Source organism: Balaenoptera physalus, assembly GCF_965194825.1.
Source record: "Balaenoptera physalus genome assembly, chromosome: 13".
Lineage (NCBI taxonomy): Eukaryota > Metazoa > Chordata > Mammalia > Artiodactyla > Balaenopteridae > Balaenoptera > Balaenoptera physalus.
The window spans coordinates 48,402,486-48,413,471 of NC_138892.1; the positions used below are offsets into that span (position 1 = coordinate 48,402,486).

The 10,986-nt window shown below is 36.0% G+C and overlaps 1 protein-coding gene across 12 annotated transcripts in view; it reads right to left on the bottom strand.

Annotated features, from left to right (window-relative positions):
• The window catches only part of FRS2 (fibroblast growth factor receptor substrate 2), a 117,408-nt gene that overhangs the window by 74,069 nt on the left and 32,353 nt on the right, over positions 1–10,986 (bottom strand). The window lies entirely within an intron of this gene.

The window sequence follows — 10,986 nt, forward strand, 5'->3', positions numbered from 1 at the left end:
GGGAGGGATGTGAAGAGAACTCTTGAATATTGTTGTGCAGAAATGCCCCCACTCATCTGGAAATCAGACTTTCAGCAAGTTCAACCACTTGAAAAAAGGCCAGTGATATTAAAGCAACCTTTTACTGAGCAACTTCTGCGTGCCAGAAATTTACATTAGCCTGCTTAATTCTCAGAGCTTCCCTGTAGGAAAGGTATTAACAAAACAGAGTGGTTAAATAACTTGTCCAAACCAGAAAGAGACAGCTCCAAAATGCAGAATCTCAGTCTTTCTTTTTCACTGTTATAATCTGCAGTAAACTGGAATAAAACTATTAGTCACAAATACCACATTTGCCCCATAGGAGTAACATGTAAATCCAGGCTGCTCATTTGAGAAATCTGTTCCATTCTTCCACAGTTGTTTTAAATAAGAGGACAAAAGAGGAAGGTTCACTGTTGTACATTAGTAACAAACATGTAGCATTAGGGATGAATCAGAAGAATATGCTACATTTAGCTCTAAGGGAACTGAGTAAGTGAGGCACAGCATAGCTCACTAATTAGTATTCATTCATAATGATTAACCTGAATCAACTCTAAGTGACTGATGGCTATTCCATATGCGCTGAGAAGTCAGGGAAGAAATGTTAAGATTTAATACAATGGGTAACACAGATATTTACCAAAATAGTTTCTGTAGTTTTCTGGATGTCTAAAATACTTCTCTCTCTTTCTCTCCTGATGTACGATATACACATACACATACATACATTAAAGTTTTTCATTAACTTCTTAAAATTTACAATAAAATTATTAGTTATAATTCCTAATTTTCCTTTTCCGGAAAATTCTCTCATGTGGAACACCTTAGTTCCTGACACTATGAGATAACACTTATTGGCTTCAGTTCTTTATACTCAACAGAATCTGATTTTTTAACATGTCATTAATCAGAAAATATTTTGTAGGAATATTTTCTTTCTAAACTGTACATTTAATTTGTTACTAGATGCACCCACTGCTTATCATACAACGAAAGTAACATACCTATTCTAAAACAAAAAATCAAGGTGATTACTTAACTATCAAGACGCATTACCCTGGGACTTCCCTGGTGGTCCAGTGGGTAAGACTCCGTGCTCCCAATGCAGGGGGCCCGGGTTCGATCCCTGGTCGGGGAACTGGATCCCGCATGCACGCCACAACTAAGTGTCCATATGCTGCAACTAAAGATCCCACATGCCGCAACTAAAGATCCCACATGCCGCAACTAAAGATCCCCCATGCCTCAATGAAGATCCCGCGTGCCACAACTAAGACCCGGCACAGCCTAAATAAATTTTTTTTTTTAAAAAAGACACATTACCCAGGAACTGTGGCCTGACTATACTAATGTCCTCAGTTATTTGGAGAAAGTGAAGACTCCTTGGAACAAATTATCCCTGTTGACTAAAAGACACGCCATTTAAATAATTTACTGCTTTACACAGAGCAGAGACTCAACAGATTCATGATTAAAAGTTCCCCAAAGACCTATATACATTATGCTAGTCTTCTAAATACTTGATTGTGTCCTGGGAATTTTCAGCATAAATTAACACACAAAAAAAACCTCCCTCACAATCTCAAATCATTGCACTAATGGTTAAGAATGATGAAGGAAAGAGGAGGGAAGGTAAGAACACACTCTTCCAGGATACCAATTATAAATAATACAACCTTCACCTATGGTGTTTGCTGTTTTGTTTTGCATTTTAACAAAATGGAAGTACAAAGCATATGGAGTATGTATTGTTTCTTGAAACTTTATCATACACACCTCCTCTCCCTATAGTTAGTGTTTGTCTCTTTCTCTCTCTCCTTCCCTTCCTTCCTCTTGCACACAATATGAATAACTGTTACTTTTTTAAACTTTTGTTTTATATACAAACATGCTACTCACATTCTGGCCATGACAATAAAATATATTTCTCAGCTTAAAAAAAAATTTAAAAAAGACCTCTTAACATATGAGTCTATGTAGAACATTAAGGTAAATATCTCCTGGGTTAGCTTTCTTCTATGTGTTCAACATTATACGTAATGAAGAGATACATACAAATAAATATCACAGAGCCTGTGGCTTTACTGTTTTTCATGAATTTTAATACCACACATAATAAAATATTCACTATGGAGAGGAACTTGGTATTAAAGCAGATTTACTTTGACTCTATTCCAGGGGGTTGAGTTACTTGAATACCAAAAGACTTCAGTATTTGATAGTCTCTTCTTGAAGATGCTGTAATATGTATGTGCCCCACAAACTGTTACCCAACTGCATTAACTTCCTCAAAAGTGGAAACAACTTTTATAAAGCTCACTTCGGCCCTTTTATTTTCTAGGGGATAACCAATAACTTCAAAAATAGAAGTCAACCTAGAAGAGTTACAATTTTTTTTCTAAATTCCTCTTTTCCCTGCTAGGAGGAAAATACTATCTTCATTCTTTAGTAGTTCTGGTAGACTCTAAATATTTTTCAGCAATGTAACAGATACAATTTTTCGCCACACTCAAACTCTAATTTCTCATGGTAAGCACTGCACAAAGAACAATGAAAGAAAGAATGACCAATGCCTTCAAACTGGAAATCAGTTTCCAGCAAAATGAAAAGTAGAATTCATGTCTCATGAAAGAATCTTCAATAAATCCATATCACAAAGCAATCAATATAAGCTATACCTGTTTTCTCTGAACTACAGCTATGAAATATTGTTTCTCCTAAAATCCACAAAACTTTCAGTTATGGCCATCAGATAATTCAAAGGAATTCAGTGGCCCTCTATAACTTGGTCCTCCTTCATTATACATAAAGAATTTGCCTAATAGTCTATATTTAAATTGCATGTAGAAAGAAAAAATGGTAAGAAGGAGGATGAGAAAGAAAACCTCATAAATTGGCCATATTAGAAATAACAGAACAGATTTTGAGACTGGGGGAAAAAAACTGAAATCATTTATATTTTATAGGTGAAGAAACTTGAAGAAGCATATGAGCAAGGAAAGAACTGAAGTTCATATTATAAATGGTATTTTACCCTAGAATTACCAATTCCAACAGATCTAAAATAGGTGTTTTAGCTTAATACATACATAGCATATGTAATCAGAACAGATCGCAATGTTGAAGAGTTTAAATGAATGCATGAATTCTGAGTACAGTATATAAATTAAGGGAAATTAGAAATGGTCTATGTATCCTTTAGTGATGACAGAATTCCAATAAGTAACCCGATTCCTTGGAGCAGCTTTTTAGGACAGTCTGTGACGGCTGGATCACTGCTCTGGCCCAGTATGGCATTTCTTACTTAGATGACTAATTAAATGCACCATTAGCTAATGTTCATAAAGATAAGAAACTGTGTATATGCCAATATCCTGTTTTCAACCTGGTAGCTTAATAAAAGGACTACTGCCCATTTGAGGATTGCTGGTCCACTAAACCAGTTCATAAAAGTGGAATAAATCTCAAAGTTAAGTAGTGGAATAGCAGAGTATATATATAACATCAACTGCATTTATACAAAAACCCATTGTATACAGCCTGCACTGGACCAAAAACAAAAAAATTCACAGAGAAATAAGAGTTCTCAAATTTAAATTTATATTCTAGGAAAGATCAGATTAGGATAAGGACAAAAAGCATAGTATATTTAATATTAAAAATGTAATACTTAAAGAGAATAAAAATCACTTTCAACTTCATGGACATTTACCTTACACTAAGTATTTCTCTATCACCCAACTCACATTTAGACTGTTTACAACAGTATGTGTGTGGAAGGGCATTTGATCTACTCAATTTCACAAAAATTACAGCCTCCCATTTAGTCCCAAAGGTACAAGTGAACAAAATAACATTATTATAAAGTGCTGATTTGGTAGCAAAGAAAAATCTGCAGAACAGACAGACTCGTACTAAAGGAATAATTAACAAGAGCTGTGGTTCATGAAGAAATACTCTAGCTTGGGTGACATCATGGTAACGAGAGTTTGCCTTTATGATTTTCCCCCCAAACCAAGTTGGATATGTCCCAAGTTAAATAACAGCTCCTGTTTCACTCCTAGATATCACTTTTTTTAAGCTTTAAAATAGAAGTACATAAGTCAATTTAAAATGCAAACTGGTATAAAGGCTTAAAACTTATTAAGAAAGCACTGATTCTAACTTAAAAAAAAAAAAGGCCTTAATGACTTTCCTAAAGCAGAGGAGGAGTTTCATCGTTTTTCAACCTACCAATGCAAATAAAAAAGGCTATAAAGGATGCTGCTTGTAGAATAACATGCATGTGTCCCCCCATTCCTTCCATATATATTTGTCTCTGTCTCTCCCTCTCGCAGGGCTGTGTGTGTGTATATGTGTGTGATGTTTCTTCCTCCCTGCCTCTATTTTGGTCACTCTATGTCCCCTCTCCTTCTTGCTGACCTCTATTACACTCAATAACTGGCTTCTAAGCACTGATATTCAGAAAGCAAGCATTTTATCAGATTGTAGCCTGTGGCAAAGTGAAATAGAAAAATAGCCACAAAATGAAAAAAAGAAAAAAAACATTCAATTAGTTGAAAATAGATAAAATTAAAGCCACAAATTTTCATTTCCTTTAAAATGTCTAAATACATAGATATACCATATATATGACTTTAATAAACTTAGTAGAGTTAATCTAACAGATTTATTTACAGGATTTTGAGCTAAATATATGGGGAGAGAGGGTATTAAAAGAGTTAGTTTAATACAACAGTTATGAGCACAGGCTTTGGAATCAGCTTTGAGTTCGTGTCCTAGCTCGACATTGACTAACTGTATGATCTTGGGCAGGTTACTTACTCTCTCAGCCTATTACCTCATTTCTAATGTTGTGAGAATGGCCTGTGATAACACCTGTAAGACAGTTTGCATGGTACCTAGCACATAGTGAGGGCTCAGCACACATTACATCTAAAACATGCAGTCAACGTTTATCACTCTTTTTGTCTGCCTAGCATCTGAACTTCCCTTCTTAAGTCTGGGAACTTCCCCACCTTATGTTTTCAGAAGATCAAAGAGTTTTCCACATCTTAAATTTAAGAACTTCACACCATCTCATGATTTCAGAAGGTGAGACACTTTTCCATATGTCCTACACGGCCAGGACACGGGCTATGCCAAACACACATGCCCAGCCCAGAGTAGAAATGGGCAACTAACAAGCAGGACAAGAAGAGACCAGAAAGAACTCTCTCTCACACTAACGGTGGAGCAACTGCAGGAAGGTCAAGTCTGGGGCAGAGGTGGCAGCACTTAGAGTCAGCCAGTGCTAGCTGTGTCACTGGGACAGGCTGTGGCGTCTGTCAGTCTGTCTCTAGATGGCACTGGCAACCTCATGGGAATCGTTGTGCAATGTGATTTCGGGCACTGTTTCTGGCTGCTCAGCCCTGAATCTGGTTCTCTAACTCTCAAAACAATTTGATGAGCCACTGAGCTCTATCCAATATCCTTTTAAAATACATGATATGCTTTTACTGGTTTTTACTGCCACCAAGAATTGTGATGGAAATAATCAGGCAGGGGGAACATCCATTCTCACCTACCCCACCCCCACAGGGGAAAAAGATTCTGTTTTTAATCTCTCCAAAGAAATACAAAAGTAATGTTCACTTTCAACCAACGGATTCACCCTGTAAGGTTTTGGAAACCTTATTTCTATAAATTTTGGATAATAATTTTCTTAATTTAGAATATGAGAAATGTCTAATCAATTTTAGATTTATTTCAAAGGAACACAGACAAGGAGAAGTGATGACACAGGAAAATACGTATGTGCAAGGAGTAAGTATCATTAAGGTAAGAGAAATTATGCCAACATGCCTGAAATCAACCTCGCTGTATTCCCAAGCACCTTCTTCCCAGCAGGAGCTTTTCACTTGGGGTTCTATAACCAAGGAGTCCCTCCTCCTCTTAAGGGTTATTTTAAGGTCAAAAATTTTTTAATTATTATCAAAAGGCCTTAAACATTCCTATTTTGTTTTAGCAAATAACTCAGTAAAATATTTGTATAACAAAACCATTCAATTCTCTGTTAAAACAGTGCAGAGCAAGTCAGTGCCTGATTGCCACAGGCTGATTTTTCAGTATGTAAAATACACTCCTCTCCCTCTCCCAGATTTCTCTGCATGGCCATTTTATAGTTCAGTAATGCTTTTTCCACTGTTTAGAATGTTAAAGCTCAAATCTGTTAATTTTATTACTTGTCAACATAAATGAAATATAAGGTTTGTGGGGAGTGTGAAAATGGAGGGTTAAATATGTATTTTTTTAACCCCAGGAGCCAGTTACCATATAGAGTTGAATGTTTTAATGAATAAAAGAGCAATCTAAACAAAAGAGCAATCTTTAAAAAGTGATAGTCTTTTCAGATTAAAATTAAAAAAAAAAGAATCAAGCATTTAGAAATGTATATTGACATCTAATCTATAGCTATCATATTAAAAACTCAGTAGAAAAAAAACTGAATTTCGACAGAGATTTGTGAAAGAAAATTAAAAAGGCCACAAAATTTTAGGGCTCATGACAATAATACGTTAGAGCTATGTTACAGGACAGAAGCTGTTGAGACCTTGAGAGTTAAGCAACTTACCCAAGGAACCTATCTTCTGATTTAGCTGAGTGATGTCATTAAAACACCTTCAGCTTGTTCTTCAAATAGATTCAAAATAAAGTTAATTGCACACCATATGGTATTAATTCCTGGATTTAAAATGACAAAAAATACTAAATCCAAGGCAAGTAATTTCAAAACTCAACTGTTAATACTCTTTTTAATATAAAGTTCTGACTTACGATAATTTATAAATACCCTGGACTTATCAATGTAGAAAAAATCATCAAGAAAAGTAAAACCTTTTCATAGTATCCATAACTCCCAAGGTGTGTAAAATCATTTTTGCCTAAGTGCTGAGGGCTATTCCATTAATCACCAGTCATAATTTATTGGCTGTTATTTCCCGGATTCTGTCAGAACATAACTTATACTAAACACCACGTATTTAAATATATGCCATTTAACAAAACAAAACAAAAAATTTTTCTGGTCATAATCTACGTGCTCTAAAAAGACACCATAATCCCTCATGGAAAAGTGCCTTTGTATTTGGTTACATTATATTAAACATAGGAGGAGCTCTGTACTCAGGAGAGTAAGAAGAAAAAGTTCACAAAAAATCAAACTCTTCTTTAAATGAGGCACGTCCAAGTCAGCCTAACAAACTAGCTATATTTACGTTTCATGAGAGGCCTAGGAGAAGCAGGGGTAAAAAAGAACTAAGGCTAGCTTTGGATGACTACCCTGTTATGAAGAGTAACTTATGCTATGAAACTACAGTTAACAGCCAAAACATTCAAAAAAAAAAAAAGGAAGCTAACAGACTCATCAAAATAAGGTGCAAGAACAAAAAGTACATGATACCCAGAAGAGAACAGGGAGTAAATATGTGTATAAAGAGACAAAGAAGGTTTACAGCAAAAATGGCAAACCCAAGGCACATGTACTGCTATTTCCCCTTCTTCAAAACTGGCCAACGGAAGTAACAGGTGACAGCTCTGTAGAGGTTAGCAAAGGCCTCAAAAACCTCTAGATGGCTATTACAAAGCAATGGGAATTATCAGACCAAGCAAAATATTGCCATTCCTTGTTTAGATTGACTGGAGGAAGGTTACTGAGAAAAACTATTAAGGAGGAAAGGAGTGTAAGGAAAAACAATAACAGTAAGCCACAAATATTTACTGAACTATTTGTTTTATTTTTAAGGTTACATACACTGTCTCATTTAGTCCTCACGACAAACTTCAAAACTACTTTTACATCCACTATACAGACAGGAAAAACACCGAAGTTTACAGAATTTTAAACAACCAACTTGCCAGAGTCATACATACACTAGCGGTGGTACTGGAGCTCTAACATGGACCTGAGCACTTTACCACTCCTTTTAATGGATCGGGCAATTCAACTGACCTAACCCTCTATCCATCCTCCCATGTAAATCCACCAGGACAGATTTTTTTAAAGTAAAAGTTTAATTATTTAAGTATTAGCATGTTTCTAATTGAAAGTCTGGAAAATATAATGGATGTATCAAAAGTCCTATCTTTTTTATTGCTTTTATAATTAGTATTTTAATGAACACCTTGTACATAAATCTCTGTGCACATTTTTATTCCATTTATAAAATATTATAAATGGAATTCTGGTCAGTGTGAATATATTCTGCCAGAACATCTGATTTTAATATTACTGAACTGATGAAGAGATTATGGTTCCTTAAGAAAAACAACTGTGCTTTATTCTCCCTTACCCACAATGCCTAGGCACATGAGCAAGTCTTCTCAAGACTGCTGAATGAATGGAGGAGGGTTCTCTCCCCTTAGCACACAGTCCCTGAAGAGAAAAATAAACAGAGCAGGCTCCCAAATTAGAAGACAACAGTTATGCCACATATCAAATTCATTAGTGGGCTGCATAAAACTCTTCCTAGGGAGAGAAGAACATGAACATTAACATTGCCATTCAATGTATTTCCATGTGTTTAAAATACATTTCCATGCGTTTGGTTATTTTATAGTACATTTAAAGGATACAGTATTTTAGTAGGTATATAACACACTGAAGACGTTATTTCTCCCAGTTTATTATCTATATGCCTTAATCTGCTGTTGTCCATGGAAATCATTTCAGAACATGTTCATATAGAAAATTCAGAGCTAAATATTTTAATAGTAACTAGAGTTGCTATTTTACTTTGATTTTCTATATCATCTATTTCCATCAAGTTCTAATGATATCATAGCAGGCAATGTCCCCATAAAGATGAAAAAGGACTGACTACAAAACATTGTACCAGCAGGCACTGATCCAGGACTTTAGACGTATTAATTTAATCTTTACGACATTACATGATATTACGATTATTAATCTATTTTATAGGTAAAGAAACTGAAACAGAGAGAGATTAGAAACCTGCTTGTTTTGGGACTTCCCTGGCGGTCCAGTGGTTTAGACTCTGCGCTTCCACTGCAGGCGACACAGGTTCGATCCCTGGTCGGAAACTAAGATCCCGCATGCCACGCGAGTACAGCCAAAAAAAAAAAAGAAAACTTGCTTGTTTTTTTGAACCTAGGTATTCTGGCAACCACACTTCTAATCACTACACAGAACTTACTCGCGGTATCAAGCAAAAAGCACTGAACAGCTTTCCGTGGACATTGGTGACACAGGGCACAATGAGAGTATGCGTCCCAGAAAATAGGAAATTCAACCAATCCAGGTGGATTATTTACTCATTAGGTAAATAATTATTTATTATGGATCAAAAACTGTATCAAAATTGGGAGTATTCTCCTAACCTTGAGAAATACTAGGTCTAAGAAAGATGGAGACAGACCATCATAAGGTAGATTATCTAGTGTAAATAGACAGATCTAACCTCGCTAGAATAAAATAGAATTTTTACAAGTGCTGTGGCACAGAAGGCGTTATTAACTCTGTCTAGGGCACTCAGAGAAGCTGCACAGAGAAGGAAATACCTCAACTACACCTTGAATAACAGACTTGTACAGAAATTTGTAGCTAACAGTCTATCTCCCCACAGAAGGGTCACTGCTGTGAAACTGCTGCAGTAGCACAAAACATGTCTCAGCACAGCGGAACCATCTTAGGTTTGCTGGAGGAAGAGTATGGGGCCGCAATAGGTCTGAGTGATCAAACCCCTGTCAACACAATGGGAACCAGCAATAAGAAGCGGCCTATCTATCAAGCTTAATTTTATAGCCAGTATAGCTACAAAACTGCCTTTATTTGTTTGACATACCTGCATTTAAATTTCTAATTTAGAAAAACCTAAATTTTAAAACTAATAATAAGGAATGGAGGTGGGGAGTAGCAGACCTGCAGTTAATCATGACTGGCCCTGACCCCTTCCTGAAACCTCACCTTAAAAAGTTAAAAGGAATTTTTAGAAGTATAAAATCCATAAGGATAAGAGAATGGGGAAAGACAACAGCAAATAAGAGAAGGCACAATATTTTGGAAGCTAGGAAAAAAAGAGGTAACTAAACTAACTAGACCAAGAAAGCTGAAACCTAAACCTGAAAGGAAGAAGCCATCAAGCTGATAAACACAGAAAAGTAGAATAATGGTGGCCAGGGGCTGAGCGGGGGTGGGGGGTGGGAGGGGGGCCGGGATAAATAAGCAGTTACTGTTTAATAAGTACAGAGTTTCAGTTAGGGATGATGTAAAAGTTCTGGAGATTGATGGACAGTGGTAATGGTTACACAACAATGTAAATACACTTAATGCCACTGAACTGTACACTTTAAAATGGTTACAATGGTAAATTTTGAGTTATGTGTATTTTACCACATTACCACAATTAAAAAAAAAAAAGCAGCAAGCTGACTCATGCTGGAGAGATTCAGGTATTGGTCGCATGATGAAGACAAAAATGCAGGGTGCGGCTGGAAACGAGATGACTGGTTGAAAGTTCATTTAAGTGGCCTCACCCCAAAACCAATCTTCTCCCCATCCCTGGAGAGGGTGTACCACAGACCCTGATCTTTGGAACACAGGTCAACACTGAAAGCAAGACAAAATGATTACTGAAAAACAGGAGAATTATTTGAAAGTCTGCATTCTAAATAGGAGGCAGAAGGCTGTCTCCAAGAAGAAAAAGGAATTGACAGATTATCTGATGTGCCCAACCATATTATATTTTATGTTTGTCAGAGAATTGCAAATTAATTAATAGGCACAAAGTACATAAAATTTCAAACTCAGATAATTATTCGAGAAAACATTAAGTTGGACAAGAAAGGAAATACGATCACAGTGTATTTTGTGACAAGGCTGTGAAAAATATTTGCATAGTCATAATAATTTAAATACTAAATAAAGAATTTACCCCCCAAACCTGATACCCTATAAAAGGAAGA